Source organism: Myotis lucifugus, unplaced genomic scaffold (genome assembly GCF_000147115.1).
Source record: "Myotis lucifugus unplaced genomic scaffold, Myoluc2.0 scaffold_6, whole genome shotgun sequence".
Taxonomy (NCBI): domain Eukaryota; kingdom Metazoa; phylum Chordata; class Mammalia; order Chiroptera; family Vespertilionidae; genus Myotis; species Myotis lucifugus.
The window spans coordinates 1,932,710-1,950,476 of NW_005871054.1; the positions used below are offsets into that span (position 1 = coordinate 1,932,710).

General features: G+C 37.3%; 1 protein-coding gene and 1 pseudogene across 1 annotated transcript in view; one reads left to right on the plus strand and one right to left on the minus strand.

Moving 5' to 3' along the window:
- The window catches only part of LOC102429247, a 7,831-nt pseudogene extending 2,120 nt beyond the window's left edge, over positions 1-5,711 (plus strand).
- Positions 1-17,767, minus strand: part of EHBP1 (EH domain binding protein 1) — a 276,286-nt gene that overhangs the window by 207,629 nt on the left and 50,890 nt on the right. The window lies entirely within an intron of this gene.

The window sequence follows — 17,767 nt, forward strand, 5'->3', positions numbered from 1 at the left end:
TATATATATATATATATATGTGTGTGTGTGTGTATATATATATATATATATATATATATATGTATTTTTTAACCTTAACTAGGAACTACACTACCAGAATTTTCCATTAGTTTTCAGTAGATGTTCTAAGGGAAATAAGATAATCTGTTAAAGATCTGATACCTGAGGGTTATATCCTTCATGGCCAGGATTTGAATGTGTATGCTGATAATGACTCCCAAATCTTCATAACTAGACAGACCTACTCCTGACTTCCAGATCAAAGCATTCAGTGCCAACATAGCCAAACTGAACTCATCTCTATTCCTTGTGCTGTTTCTCCCCTTAGTTTTCTTCTTGGTGAATTGTACCACATTCCATCAAGCCTCCCAATCCCAGGACTCATCAAACTAAGTTTGCTCTAACTGCTAAATCTCTCCAGAATCTGGAAAGCAATTTTCTATCTTCAATGCCACTTTTTCCTAAATTCAAGCATCATCTGTGAACAGACCACGGCTATACTCTTTGGACTTGTTGCCCTTTCTGTAGGCTCATACACACTTATATTTCATCTCCCATAACTCTATGAGGGTGACCATCTTTTTTTAATGAGATATCTTGTTTTCTTATAAGAAAAAAATCATTAAACAAAATTATAAATACATAGGGTAGTATAAAAAAGAACTCAAAACTTTACCCACTAGCTGAAACCACTGCTAATATTTGACATATTTTCTCTAGTTTTTTAAAAATAGCTTACTATTTGTAAAATCTTATGTTTTTAAGCTTAAAATTATAACCCTGTAAACCTAAATTTTAGAAGTTGCATATCATTCTGAAATATGGTTACAGCACAAATTTACATAAAGTATTCCCTATTAATGAACATTTAAGTCACTTCACATTTGTCATTTAGAACTCATGCTACAATGAACATCTTTTTGTTGTTGTTAATCCTCAATGCTTTTGTTTCCATTGATTTATTAGAGAGAGAAGAAGGGAGAGAGAAAAAGAGGAGGGAGGGAGAGAAAGAGAGAGATAAATGTGAGAAAGAAACATTAATCAGTTGCCTCCCATCCTCCCATCTGCACCCCAACCAGGAAATGAACCAGAAATATTTTTGGTGTAAGGGACAATGCTCCAACCAACTGAGCAACCTGGCCAGGGCTTACTATGATTTTTAAATATATATGCATATATATTGGTTTTGATTTTTATGTAGATAAATCTATGTATATATTCTCTGTGATTTCTCCCCCACTGCTTAGAAGCTCAGAAAACTCTTCATCTTCTTTATCACTAATCATAGTGACAATTAAAAAGTCCAGTAATATCTAGTGTTGGTCAGGGTATAGAAAATAGGCATTTCAATCACTTTGGTGGGAACAGAAATAATTATAGTCTATTACGAGGATATTTCTTTAGCATTAAAACTATCAAAATAAAATAAATATCCCCTTTGACTAAACAACTCCACTTTTGGGAATCTATCCCAGAATCTGAGACTCTACAGTGCACATGTGCATAAATCTCAATGAAGTACTAGTTATAACACCATCAAGTAAACTGAAAACAACCTTACCATCCATTAGCAGAAGAATGGTTAAATCATTATGGTACATCCATCTATACTATGGAAAATTATGCAGCAATTACACACAGTACAGTGAGAAAAGCAAGCACAAAACAGTGTATCAAGTATGATCCCATTTAAAAACAGAACAGAAACCTACCCACCTCAAACTATAAGTAATTTTATGAAAAAATGTCTAGAAGAATTATATATGAGAACTTTTTTACTTTATATATTTGCTTATTGTTTAAATATTTTAAAATAATCATTTGTTCACATTTAATATCATGTATTCTAATTTAATACTTGTGCAATTTCTAAAAACTATGTGTGCAGGGCGTAGGGGGAGAGGAGCAACAGACATTAAGGAGATAAAGGGAAAATAATTAAACAGGGTTTCTCAAGCACAGAAATAACTATTGATATTTTGGACCAAATAATTCTTTTTTTGCAGGGGGACTTTCCTATGCATTATGGAATGTTTAGCAACATCCCTGGCCTCTACCCACTAGATGCCCGTAGCAAACCTTGACCCTCTCCCACCAAATCATGATAATTAAGTCTCCAGACATTGCCAGATGTTCCCTAGGGGGCAAAAATGTCCTCCCCATCACATTGAGAACCACTGAATTAAGAAATCTAATATTTTGAGAAGCCTCCCTAGTTCCTCAACCAGAGTTAGAATTCCCTGCACATCACCCCATATGACATCAATTATTAGTTTTGTTTCCTTGTTTGTCTCCACTAGACTGTGAGCCTCTTCAAAGTTAGTGTTTAGTCTGCTTAACTAGTTATCTCTTAGACTATGTTCCTCAGAATGTGGACTGGGACCCTCTTCATCCATAACACCTAGGATATTTGTTAAAATTCAGAGTCCTGGATCTCACTTAAGATCTAACAAGCTCCCAAGATGATTCTAATGCATACTACAGTTTGAGAATTATCGGTATATTGTAGTTTAGTACAATTCCCTGCATGTGGCAGGTGCTCTGTAATTGTTGAATGAATGCATGGGTTCTATTGGTCTCTAGTTAAAAAATGTAAAACTAACCAATCTACTTGTAAAATTCAAATATATAAACTCTATAAAATAAAAAGGTCTATAAATTATAAAATTTAGTTTTAGCAAATTATGCCATTTAATAACAGACAGGTAAACATGATTCTAAATCAGCCGTGGGCAAACTACGGCCCGCGGGCCGGGTCCGGCCCGTTTGAAATGAATAAAACTAAAAAAGAAAAAAGACCGTACCCTTTTATGTAATGATGTTTACTTTGAATTTATATTAGTTCACACAAACACTCCATCCATGCTTTTGTTCCGGCCCTCTGGTCCAGTTTAAGAACCCATTGTGGCCCTCGAGTCAAAAAGTTTGCCCACCCCTGTTCTAAATACTAGTAATAAATTTACTAAGAATTGTATCAAAAAACTTAAAAGCCAGATCTCAAATCTCTGAAGAACACCAATGAATAACTAAACTGATTACATGTATTTTTATTTGTTGATCAAATGTATTTTGAAACACATTTTTAAAAGTTTTAAAACACAGTGAAAAGTGACATGTAGCCCTGATTGGTTTGGCTCAGTGGATAGAGCATCGGCCTGCGGACTGAAAGGTCCCAGGTTCAATTCCGGTCAAGGGCATGTACCTTGGTTGCGGGCACATCCCCAGTAGGGGGTGTACAGGAGGCAGCTGATCGATGTTTCTCTCTCATCGATGTTTCTGACTCTTTATCTCTCTCCCTTCCTCTCTGTAAGAAATCAATAAAATATATATTTTTTTAAAAAGTGACATGTATAATAATGTCTTCTCTTTTAAATATTTAACAACATTCCTGTTATGATGTCTGTAATCCAACCAGAATAGATGGTGTGATAGGTATGAATTCGTAAGTTAGTTTAGTTAAACTTCAACTTCAGGGGCAGTCAAATGTCCTAACTGAGAAACCACATGAAGGGGAGCACTGTATCAGACAGCTATCCTCTAGAGCAGTGGTTCTCAACCTTCTGGCCCTTTAAATACAGTTCCTCATGTTGTGACCCAACCATAAAATTATTTTCGTTGCTACTTCATAACTGTAATGTTGCTACTGTTATGAATCGTAATGCAAATATCTGATATGCAGGATGGTCTTAGGCGACCCCTGTGAAAGGGTCATTCAACTGCCAAAGGGGTCGCGACCCACAGGTTGAGAACCGCTGCTCTAGAGGCAGTAACCACAAGCACTTATTTTCTTCATATTGTGATCAACACTTGAGACATTGCTAATTTGCACAGTAAATATCAGAAATGGGGTTTGTTGGTAAAATGAACAGCTTGCTAGTTAACAAGATGAATGTTAGAAATGGGCTTTCATTATTAAAATTAAATACTAGGATTTATAAATTAGATAAATACTATATAGTTATTTTCCACCCTTGAATAAATAGGTTATAAAAATCCAGCAAAGTATATAGCCTTTACATTTAGAGATGGTCCCCAGAGTTGATCCTTTACCAGTCCTGTACCCTGCCATTGGTTTGGGAGCACTTCTGGTTGCCTGATGCTGAGTGCAAAGGTAACTGAATCTTGCCTTATGAATGTTGTGTATATAGTTTTACTGAACCTTTCATGTAAGGTGATGGTTGGAATGCCTCAATGAAGAGCTCAAAGCTTCCTTCTTGGACCTTACAGAAACAGATTGTTATATACTGCTTTGGTTTGGCATGCTAAAGAATTCTCATTTAAAAAATATCTGTATGTGACAGAATGTGGTCATTTCTCTATAACTTGGTAGTAAAGTTGCAAAGAAATACCTTTAACTGTTTCAATGGCCACCATTATCTACTAAAGACAGCAAAATAAAACCCCTAAGATTAACAAATTATTATGTTGGTTTAAGTCACATCACAACTACTATACCTAAGAATTTTTGCAAGAGATAGTGTATATAGACTATGGAAAATTATCTATAATAATAAAAGCATATTATGCTAATTAGACTGGATATCCTTTCGGACGCCCTCCCATCCTTCCGGATGAAGCCTGGGCTGCCAGGGAAGCCTGGGTCCCAGGTGCCTGCCGGGTCCTGGGTGCCTGCCGGAAAGCCCGGGTCCTGGGTGACAAAGGGAAGCCGGTGCCAGCAGCCGGGGGAAGGAAGGCCTACTCTTGCACAAATTTAGTGCATCGGGCCTCTAGTCAAATATAAAACACAATCGGATGGTCTTTAACATTTCTTAACCAGCAATTGCAGGAAACAGACCTGGGTTTTTATATACTATGCAGCTGAAATACCATCCTCAAACCATTAAAAACAAAAATCTGGTATTAACATTCTTTAAAGAGTCACTACAGATTTGGTATTAAAATGACATTAAAGAAAAATAAAATAAAAGATAGGAAATCTGCTTTATCTATCACCAGAGACAGACTATACCATTTTTAAAACATAAGGTAAATGACATTTTTCAGGGACACCAGAATACATTAAGACAATCTAGGGTTAAAGTATCTTCCCTATGGCTTCAAAATTCAAATATCACCACTGCCATCACTACAAAAAGGAGAAGGGACATCCAATTATGAGATACACATGACTAACATAAAAACTATTGAGAGGAAGTGCTTGGGTCTCTGAGGGCATAGGTAGCGGTGCCCCAGGTCACCATAGCTACCGAACAGGTGGCCATGGAGTCCGTGATGCCATCACTTGTGGATCATATCTTCACTTGCTGGTACAAAGTGGACGTCAAAGGAAAACCCTGTGAGGACCTCTATATACTACAGCATTTCAACCGAATATGTGTCATCACATTGGCAGAATCTCATCCAGTTCTTCGAAGTGGAAAAACAAAAGCATTTCCTATCAAATCAGTACCAACTGTAGCAGACTTCAAAACAGGGTCTCTGGGAAATTTAAACAGGGGCACAGTTTCTAACAGAACTTGCACTTCTGTGTAAGATTTACTGCTCAGATGGGAAAGAATATACCATATCTAGCTGTGTTCGACGGCTGATAGAAGTGAATGAAATATTCTCCATAGCCTTCTGTTCTTCAAGAGAAGCCTCCACTGACGGTTACACTGCAGTTGTGTCGCCCAAATTTGAAGACAGTAAAAGCACAAAAACAATATGAAGTTGTGGTAAGACGCAGTAATTCCACAACAGCCACATCATGAGAACTGAGATGGCATAAAAAGCAATGCAGCACTGGATCCGTGCACTAAAGAAGTACCACCATATGACAGAGCATACTCCACAGCCAGCATTCTCCAGAGAAGCCTGTTTTTGTTTTTTCTTTCTCTTGCATAACAAGCCTTGGTACCCGTTTGTCTTTAGCCTCTCAGATCTGCCCTGCCATGGACCTAGCCTGCTCCTTTTTTACTTTTCTCTTTCTAAAAACTGATAACCCAGGGCTGTTTTTCTGATTAAAAACAAGCAGAGCATTTTGAGGAAAATTTGGAAAAGACACAAGTTTTAAGTAGTAAGTAAAAATAATTTACCCATCCTATAACTCATCAGTAAATACTACATTTTGACATACTTTTGTTTGAATGTTATGGCATGGTTAATTGCTTTTGCTTAAACTTCCATCAGTTTGAGGATAAAAGAAACAACAGCTGACCTTTCTTATCCAGTCTGCTTCAGTGTGACACTACCAAAAAGTCTAGTCCCACCTTTTCTGCCCCAAATCCTCTCCAGGCTGTAGGGGAGAGGCAGTGTGTGGCGTGTACCTTGTCTAGTCTTTATGCTGCAGGATGGCCTTCCTCTCTGAAACAAAGCAGAACTCTAACACTGTGGCTCCTTATATGAGAGACAACAAGGCTTTGAAAAACATAAAGGGCTTTCCTAATTTATGGAAGTATTATAATACAGTACATACATTACAGTCACTCTGTAACAGTCTCTCACTAGTTACAGGGTAACGTAATTCAAAGACATAGAGGCCTTTGAATAGAACAAAAGGTTTCACATCATTTGAACTAAAAAAAACACACACAAAAACACACCTGAATTTATGGTTTAAGATCGTATACTTATTCACACTGAATTTAAAATAAAAGACTTTAAAATTGTTTTAAAAAATACACAAAAAGTATTTTAAAAATACTTCAGTTTTTAGAAGTTATAGATAGTATGTTTTCGCCTATATGTGATGAAATAGCACTTTTGTATTCTTACCACATGAGAACTTTTAATCTGATACATATAATACCTGAATTTGAATGTGCTTGTTTCTAAAGGAGACATAGGGCCATGCAGAATGTTTCATCTCCTTCTTTATGTAATTATTTTAGCAGCTCATATGGCCTACTCCAAACCTATCTGAAGGGTACAATTAAATACCATTGTTAGAATGAATACATACTTCTTTTCCTGCACTTCCAGGTTCCAGTGCCATGGAACACAGTTTTCACAAAAGTTTACTTGCTTTTGAACCAAGTAGATTAGATGTTTTTTAAAGAGTTATTGGCCCGCAGCCCAGCTAGCATGGCTCAGTGGTTGAGCATTAACCTATAAACCAGGAGGTCACGGTTCGATTTTGGGGGGTCAGGGCACATGCCCAGATTGCAGGCTCGATCCCCAGTAGGGGGCATGCAGGAGGCAGCCAATCAATGATTCTCTCTCATCATGGATGTTTCTCTCTCTCTCTCTCCTCTTCATTCCTCTCTGAAACCACTAAAAATATGTTTTAATAAAGTAAAAGTTATTGGCCCCCACAGGTAACTAAAAGAGTATGAAACGTGAGGGTAAAGAGGTATATAGGTCCTCATATTGATGCCCCAACTTCATAGCTTCCAGTATAATTAAATACTTAAATATTTTTGTAGTGTTGAGCTTGCTTCAGGGCAAGTTGCAGGACCTTCTTTCTTCAGATTAAAAAAACACAAAAAACAAACCATATAGATAATTACCATAGCTTTCTGTGATGTTTTAGGTACAGCCTTGCCTAAGAGTAGAAAGATAGGCAGGTGATTTCTTAAAGTGCTTTTTAGCTCCAGGGTGATAAAAATGTCTTAAACTTTCTGAAGTTGAAAAGTCATAATTAACCATTAAAATTTAAAGCTGAACAATCACATACAGTTAAGGCATACTTTTCTATAATATAGTGCAAGAAAAGAGGTAACATCAACTAATGTTTCAGCTAAAATTCAGCAAATATTGTTAAAATGCAAGAATCAACACCTCAAATTACTATCATTTCAAATAAATACTTTATCTGGTTTTAGGGAACTTTTTCAATAAGCAATTATAGATAACACATGGTTTGTGTGGTATACCTACTATACAGTTCTCTATAAAAATTGCATAATCTCACAGAGTTCTTTTCTTTAGAGAATAATAATATGAAAGCTTGAAGACTATTTCTCATATATAGGACTAGAGAGACCATGTGATATCACACTGCTTGAGATCTTTTCCTGTAGTTGAAATCGTTAAACATTTCTTACATCATAGATTTCTATAATTCTAGCTGCTGCTTAAGTCAGATCAATAACAGCACAACTAACTATAATGACAACATACCATGTGTTGAGCACTGTTCTAAACAAATGTTAATGCTTTTTGTAGTGTTGACTACATAGGCTTATATGTTGGCTAGCATTATTCACATTTTAGAGATAAGTAAACTGAGGTTCATCAATTTTCCCAGGACTACACAGCTAAGAATGTCCAAGTCTTAACCACTACACCCACTACTAAAACGCCTCTGAAGAGACAACTGACTGCACCTGGCAAACTGCAGAGAAAGAAGAGGTGAGATTTACACAGAAATCTATTATTCTATGAAACAAATAATTGCTTTCAATTTCATTTACATCTTTTTCTTTACTTCCATATATTCCAAACACTATAGAAAAAAATATTGATGTTTTCATAGCATTTGATATAATAGCACTTAAAAGTAATGACTATTTTTACCATTTGTTTAGTGAACTACTTTGGGATCATTATTTATTTGATCTTAACTAACATTTTGTTAAATAGGTAGGGCTGGTGCTATTATCACTGTTTACAGATGACTAAGGAAACTTAGGCCTAGAAACTTTAAAATGCTGTAAGTTTATCAAGACATATCATCAGTTCTACCACTGCAGTGGTTTTTGGTTTTGTTTTTGTAAGGAGATGGCAGGACAAAAAAGAGTTCATATGTAGGTATCCTCCAACCACTATTAAAAAGGCAAAAGAGGTTTGCCTGTAAGCAAAAGGAGTTGTGTTGAAGTTAAATGAAATGAACTTAGTTGGCCCTTCATATCCGTAGCAGCACACTTAGCAGACATACTTCTGTTTATTCATTAATATATCAGCAAAGCTAAGTACCCTAAAAAGGAGTATCCGGGAAACTAAAATCTTAGACTTTTACTTTTACATTATCTAGCAAGGGTTATTTCAGGTTAACTATTGATAAAAATGTCAATTTGGTTCTTTTTGCTTTTATGCAATCATTATCATTCTATGGGAATTTAGTTTTCTGCCAATCAAACTGTGTCCGTAGGGCTGGGATGTTTCTGGTGTGGTGCCCAGTAAGCTATTGGTGCTCAAATTATAACACGAGCAACAACAACTATCACCAAGTTACTGCACGCAAAGTGATCTGACACAAAAGCCATGTATAGCTAAGAGTCAGAAGAATTATAAGCAGTATCTGAACACTTTTTTCCCCCCAAATATATTTTTATTGATTTCAGAGAGGAAGAAAGAGGGAGAGAGAGATAGAAACATCAATGATGAAAGAGAATCATTGATCAGCCATCTCCTGCACGCACCCCCCCCCCCCCCCACACACACACACTGGGGATCGATCCCGCAACCCGGGCATGTGCCCTTGACTGGAATCGAACCCGGGACCCTTGAGTCCGCAGGTTGATGCTCTAGCCACTGAGCAAAACCAGCTAGGGCTAAACACTTCTTTTAAAAATAAACAAAAATTTGCTCTGGCCAGTGTGGCTCAGTTGGTTGGGTGTCATCCCATACACCAAAGGGTTGCCAGTTCGATTCCTGGTCAGAAAACATGCTGGGGTTGCAGGCTCGATAGTGCAGGTAGTGGTTGATGGATGTTTGCTCTCACAGAGATGTTTCTCTCCATCTCTCCCTCTCCCTTCCTCTCTTTCCAAAAGTCAATAAAAAAAATATCAGACATATGTCGTAGCAATATTTTTACCGATACAACTCCTAGGGCAATGGAAACTAAGGAGAAAATAAACAAATGGGACTACATCAAAATAAAAAGCTTCTGCACAGTAAAAGAAACCACCAACAAAACAAGAAAGCCCACTGCATGGGAGAACATATTATCCAATGTTATATCTGATAAGGGCCTAATCTCCAAAATTTATAGAGAACTCATACATCTTAACAAAAAGAAGATAAACAATCCAATCAAAAAATGAGCAAAGGACTTAAATAGACACCTTTCGAAGTGGACATACAGAAGGCCAAGTGACATAAGAAAACATCCGAGAGATGCAAATCAAAATGACAATGAGGTACCATCTCACACCTGTCAGAATGGCTGTCATCAACAAATCAACAAATGACAAGTGCTGGCGAGGATGTGGAGAAAAAGGAACCCACATGTACTACTGGTGGAATGCAGGCTGGTGCAGCCACTGTAAAAAAAACAGTATGGAGTTTCATCAAAAAATTAAAAGTGGAACTCCCATTTGACCCAGCAATCCCACTTCTAGGAATATATCCCAAGAAACCAGAAACACCAATCAGAAAGGACATATGCACGCCTATGTTCATAGCAGCACAATTTACAATAGCTAAGATTTGGAAACAGCTTAAATGCTCATCAGCAGATGAGTAGATTAGAAAACTGTGGTACATCTACACAATGGAATACTATGCTGCTGTAAAAAAGAAAGGACTCTTAACCATTCTCAACAGCATGGATGGATCTGGAGAGCATTATGCTAAGCGAAATAAGCCAATCAGAGAGAGATAAATATCACATGATCTCACTCATTTGTGGAATATAATGAACAACATAAACTGATGAACAAAAATAAATACAGAGACAGAGAAGCATCAGACTGTCAAACTTCAGTGGGAAGGTGGCAGGGGCGGTAAGAGATCAACCAAAGGACTTGTATGCATGCATATAAGCATAACTAATAGACACAGACACTAGGGGGTGAAAGCATGTGCTGGGGGGTGGGGGTGGCCAGGGAGAGGTCAATGGGGGAAAAAAGAGACATATGTAATACTATATCTAATTCTTTAAACAATAAAAAATAAATAAATAAACAAACAAACAAAAGCCCTAGCCGGTCTGGCTCAGTGGATAGAGCACCGGCCTGTGGACCAAAGGGTTCCAGGATCAATTCTGGTCAAGGACACATACCTTGGTTGCAGGCTCCTCCCCAGCCCGGGCCCTGGTCAGGGCTCGTGCAGGAGGCAACCAATCGATGTGTTTCTCTCACATTGATATTTCTCTCTGTCTTTTCCTTTCTGTTGCACTCTCTCTAAAAATCAATGTAAAAATATCCTCAGGTGAGGATTAAAAAAAATTAAAAAACAAAGACTTGTATATGATGTTTACATGTTCATATTTTAGCAATCAGAATATGTTTTTGCATAGGACAAAAAAAGAATGATTAGTTAGGTTTTCCTAAATATTTATATATTTCTAAGAAGAGAACAGCATCCTTTTACAGGACTCCAAAGTATCACAGGAGCTAGGGAAGATACAAGCAGTGTACCTCTATTCATTAGGTTTTTTTAAAAAGTGTGTGTGTTTTGGAGAGGGGGACGGGAAGGGTGGAGAACTTAGAAGACAAAGGAAAAGATCTGCCTCTGCCTGTGCTTACAAATCAGAATAAAGTTAGAAGTCATGTAAAGAGGTGTTCAAGAAAGATAAAAACTTGAACTTCATTAAACCCATAACAAATCACGCAATTACTGGGTTTTATTTACAGGGTTTTTGAGAGTATCAAATAACATGAAATGCATGAAAGTGCTTTGTAAATGGTAGGTGCTATAAAATTCAAGTATTAAACTGCATTGAAATTCTGAATAAAACCCATGATTCATTTGTAATTAAAACTTTACATTTAAAAACTCTAGGAAAAATAGTAAGTTTTATGTGGGGAAAAATAATGATATAGTAAAAATTTTACAGTGCATGTCTTATATACTTGAAAACTATCAATGTATATGCTTAAATGAAAAGAACAAGATATCAAATATTATTATTCTGCTCTTACTGTGTATTAAAAGGTGATATGTATATATCTGGAGATAAACATAGGGACCTAATAGTAAGTTCTCTGAGGAAAAGAAAACATAAACAAAGTAGGGAGATAGAATTACTTTTTATTCTATTAGTTTCTTTAAAAAAACTTTAGCCATCTATTACTTTTCATATAAAAAATTAATTTTAAGAGCTAATAATAAAAAAGTGGGAAATTTGCCCTAGCCAGTTTGGTTCAGTGGTTAAGAGTGTTAGCCCATGGGTTCAATTCTGGTCAAGGGCACATACCTCAGATCCCCAGTCCCCAGTCAGGTTAGGGCATATGCAGGAAGCAACCAATCTATGTGTCTCTCTCACATCGATGTTCTCCCTCTGTCCCTTCCACTTGCTTAAAAAAAAGGGGGGTAGGGTATTCTCAGGTGAGGGTTAACAACAACAAAAAAGTAGGAAAATTTTTACTTCCTATTTCCTATTGAAAGCTTAGTAAAATACAATAAATAATTTAAGAATAAAATTCAAGTTTATGCTAAACTTTTTGAAAGATAATGTTATCTAAGATTTTTTAAAAAATGAAACAGACATTTAGCATTTATTTATTTTTAGAACTGGATAGCTTTTAGGTTCATAGTAATGGCACGGGTAGCTTCAGTGTCAGAATTCAAATTTCATGATCATTGCATTATTATTACTGCCTCTGATTTTGAAAAATAAACTTCAAATTTGTGAGACATAAAGTAGGTGTAGGCTTAAAATTTCTTGATCACTCGGCACCGTCAGCGGGTGTGAGTGGCAGCTGCCAGCCCCTATTGCCCCTCAGGGATTCTCCACCTCCCCCTGCTTCTGAGGGGCAGTCAGGGCAGCCAGTGCTGGAGCCGCCACTTACACCTGCTGCCGGAGATAGCCCCACTCGCACCCACAGCCGGCGCTGGAGCTACCGCTCGCACCCGCTGCCGGCGCCCGTCGCCAGCCCCCATCACTCAGTGCTGTCTGTGGGTGTGAGCAGCGGCTGCCAGCCCTGATCACCCCTGAGGGCTTCTCCACCTCCCCCTGCTCCTGAGGGGCAATCGAGGCAGCAGCCGCTGCTCACACTGCTGACAGTGCCAAGCCCTGCTCACACCCACTGCTGGCACCGGCCCCAATCGCTCCGCGCCGTCAGCAGGTGTGAGTGGCGGCAGCGGGAGTGGGTCTGCTGACAGACAGAGTACCAGGGGCCACGGTGGGAGGGGCGGGGTGGGGGCTCGGAGGATGGGCCGAGACCCACCCCTGTGCCCACCACAGCCTCGTAGCCCACAGTTCCTTTCAAGGTGTACGAATTCGTGCACTGGACCTCTAGTATATTTTATAAATATCCTATATAATAAAAGAGTAATATGCAAATTGACTGAAAGGCAGAATGAATGGTTGCTATGACAAACACTGACCACCAGGGGGCAGACGCTCAACGCAGGAGCTGCCCCCTGGTGGTCAGTGCACTCCCACAGGGGGAGCACTGCTCAGCCAGAAGCCGGGCTCACAGCTGGAAAGTGCAGCGGTGGTGGTGGGAGCCTCTCCCCCCTCCGCTGCAGGCGGGTGGTAAGGAGTGAGGAGTCCCGGACTGCGATAACCCCAGATTGCAAGAGGAATGTCTGACTTCCGGCTATTTCCCAAGGGGTCCCAGACTGGGAGAGGGTGCAGACTGGGCTGAGGGGACCCCCCCTGCCCCCCCCCCCAGTGCACAAATCTCATGCACCAGGCATCTAGTTAAATAAAGTAAAAAAAAAAAAAAGTTATACATTGTATTATATATTCTGTAAAGGGAAAAACTCAATTAGTCCAGGGGCTGAATCAGGAAATTAACATAGAACCATGTTTATTCTTTGATACTTGATAAGACAGAATAATAGTAAATTATTCTGAGTACAGTTAAGGCTACCTCAAAAGGCAAAGCATTTCACATCCTAGAATGTCTTTCTATCCACAGCTTTTATGACAAATGGAAAACCAATTTGATGATAACCTATTAGTCTTGATCCACAACCTAATATCTGTATTATGAGAGCAGGATTTCTGGCTTAACCACAGAGCTACAATTGACTTTTTTAGAGCAACAGAAATTAACAAAGGTAATTCATATAATGCTGTGAAGAAAGATTTAGGCAGGGTCACACAGTTCCATGCATATTTCCAAGAAGTGTCCCAAACTGTTTAAAAAGGACTAAAGTCAGTACTAGACTCTCTAGAAGTAATTGATATATTATAGTAAAAGTAAAGTCCTAAAGTTAAATGCCAAGCTCCATTTTTATCCTGATTGCTATTTAAAATTGGAATTATCTCCTAGGAAAAATTAGAGAGTGGATATGAATCATGCTGAAGAGGTTTGTTGGGAAAAGAATAGAAAGGACCAGCTTAGCCAAGAAGGGGCAGAAGGGTGAAAAAGATTGCCATTTCAGAATTTATTATTTTTATTTACATCATTTTAATAGTCTTTGAGAAGAATGCTAAACTCTTAGAAATCCATCAAGTCAAATTTATAACATGCCTGCTCTTTCTCTCTCTCTTTTTTTAAAATCACAATCCTTATGCCCAGCTATTATCTATTAGGGGAAGGGTTAAAAAACAAAAACTAACAAACTTCTTACAAGGGCCATTGACTCACAGGGAAAAAATTAAAATGAAATACAATTACTTGGGGTTACATAGATATTTTAAAAATAAATGTTGGGCATTTTTAAAAATATATATTTTAGAGAGGAAGGGAGAGGGAGAGAGAGAGAGAAACAGCAATGATGAGAGAGAATCATTGATTGGCTGCCTCCTGAACGCCCCCTACTGGGGATTGAGTCCAAAACCCAGGCATGTGCCCTTGGCCAGAATCGAACCTGGGACCCTTCAGTCCGCAGGCTGACGCTCTATCCACTGAGCCAAACCAGCTAGAGCAATTTTGCGTATTTTTTAAAAGAAAGATATATGATTTCCCTAATCCGAATCTATGGCTCATCCAAACTTTAACACTAAAAAGGGGAATCTACACTAATAAAAGACAAATATGCTAATTGACCGTACCTTTGCTACGCCCACCAGCCAATCAGAAGAGTATGCAAATTAACCCAACAAAGATGGTAGTTAATTTGCATACACAGACACCCAGCGAAGACTGAAGACAGTGTAGAAGGAAGCCAAGCACTGCAGAAGGGAGCCAAGCGGCGGAGAAGGGAATGGATTGGAGGTAGCAAGAGACAGGAGCGGAGCTGAGGCAGGGGAGATGGGAGGGAGCCGAGAAGGGAGGGAGCCGAGGGCAAAGCGAGGGAGCGAGGCAGCGGAGAAGGGAGCAAAGCCTGCCTTGGTGGGCTTCGCTCCCTTCTCTGCTTTGCTCGGGTCTCAGGAAGCCCTATTCTTGCAAGAATCTTCCTGCAATGGGCCTCTAGTAGAATAGATTTTAACAAGGAAAAAAAGTAGAAAGGAATCAGAGAGCAGGTGAGAGCAGGTGAGATGGACTTGACAGTAAATTTTTGAAGTGGTGGGAACAATGGTGGAAATGTACTAATCCCTTGAGAAACTATCAAGAAAGGATGTGGATCAAAAAAAGTGATAGGGAATGACTATATGCATTTCTGAAATGCTGCTAGCCAGGAATGTGCAATTTGAACTGGAGATTCAATAAATGTTGTCTGAAGTTGACATTTGAAATAGAGTACAAGTCTATCCTATAGAACTAGAATCATGAAGGAACCAACCACCAGAAGAACGAGAATCTAGAGCAGTTAAAAGAGGCTGCCTCTTGGAGAGGGTTGGAGATAGGAAGGGAAGGAGCAGAAGAATGTTGATTTTCAGTAAAAGGTCTATACTGTTTGATCTGTTACCAAGTGCCTGTACTTAAAAAAATAAAAACAAAATTTTTAAACTCATAAATTAGAAGGGCCTGGCCTATATTAAAAGTTTCTTCTCCTTCTTCTCCTCCTCCTCCTTCTTTTTTTTTTTTTTTTTTTTGCAAATTCCATCAAAAGGTTCTTGTCAAAAACAGATTTGATTTTTCCCCCTGTGTATACACACATTAGTTACGGATGATTAACAAAGCATTCATTCTTCTATTTGCTTTGGCTGAGAACTGACTTGTGTTAGTGTTAAGGAAATATCTCACTTCACATGGAGAAGATATTAAGTGTTGCTTATTTAAATATACATATGGTAAAAGAAAGGGTCTATACATGTTTTGGGTTCACAAACAATAAACGCATTTAAGTAAATGGGAGTGCAGACTTTATCCACCTTAGAAACTAGGAAAAATACTATGTACTTTTTGTCTCTTTATTCAAAATAGGCTTTGTGAACTTATCTATTTAGCATTTTAATTTTGGTGAAGTGGTAAAAAATTTATTTAAAGAAGATTTTATATCAAATATGACAGAAGAAATCACAATTATTTTCTTTAATTTTTATACATGTGGAGACTTTTAAAAATACTTTTTTAAGAAACTGAGTAAAAAGTAGCTATTCTGTAAAATCAGTTTCTGAAGTTTAGGGTATCTAAAAATAAGTACCCAAATTTAGTCTCACAAATAGTCACATAAAGTGTCTTTACTTTTCAGATGTACAATGTTTAAAACATAATATTCATTTGGAAGAAAAGTTTTCTTATTATAGAAACACATATGAAGAAACTGAGATATGCAAATTTATCCTATCTTAATTTTTGTAAAATCACTTTTCTAAAGTAAAATTACTTTATCTAGTCAACAAGAAATATTAATTTTAGCAATTTAGTTTTCTGCAACAACCTGTTTGATTTAAAGAAAAGGTAGTCAAAACCAGTAACATGATTTATACTATATTATGACTTTTGAGTAGATTTTCACTAATTGGGTCCACCAATATAGGGTGGGATATATAAAAATAAAGGTTTATAGAGAAAAACGTGATGGATTATTTAGAAACTGGCAACTGAAGAAGAGAGTTTAAGAAAGGATGGATTTGAAATCAGTTTTTAGATCTCCACTTTAGTCCTAAATTACTAGTAGTAGCAATATATATAGAAAGAATTAAACAAGAGATAAAAATTAGGGGTGAGGTGAAGAAAAATGTGTTTTGGATATTCTAGGACTACCTGATGATACCATAAAAATTTATAGTAAGGAAAATTTCAGATCCAGGGCTTAACTTAAGCAGACAGTTGCTCTGACATTAGTACAGATTCCTTTTCCTCTCATTTTCCTTCCTTCCTAACACATATGTTTGGCAACTAAATATTCTTCTTTTTTATTTTTTTACATTGGAAAATAAAGAAATTTAATTTTATATTTCTCCCTTCTTTCTTTAGTAAATCACATGTAACTTGTAAACATTATAAAATAAATGTCACTACCAGTTTAAATGTATTATTTTCAAACTCCTGAAAGGTAATAAGACCTTTCTACAAAATTAAATTGAGCAATCTCAGGTAGCACTCTTCAATTTTATTTCATTTTTACCATACACACCCCCTAGTCATCACTTTCATTTTATATGATCTTCTTGTTGACATGTATCCATTGAAAATCTGCTTCTAAACTGAACTCTGAATCTAGTCACCAAAACTGTCCTTGAATCAACAAGACCATTCCAAAAGCCTAAGTGAATGATGGGTTTTGTATAATAATCTGAAGCCCTATAGATTTTCACTAGGTCAAGCTATTGTTGGAGTAAATTCCAAAGTGAGAGTCACTGCAGAGAGAATCGAGGTCCCCTTATAGCTCACACCTGGGAAGCAGTTCTGTGAGTGGAGCTGCTCTTTATACTTATACGCAAGCATCAGCTCTCAAAGCATTTCAATAAAAGCCTGAAAATGACAAAGGTATAATATACATTTTAAAATAAGAAATGTAATAACACTAGTTACAAATTTTATCTACTCTATGAAATGAAACAAAAAATAACCTAAATCAATTTTTATTAAAAATTGAATAATTTTTCATTTTTAAATATTTCTAGTATTGCCATTTTGTTGAATGTGTAATACATCTACAATTTTTAAAAGATCCACTAAGCTCTTAAAAGAGTCTAAAGAACAAAAAAGTTATA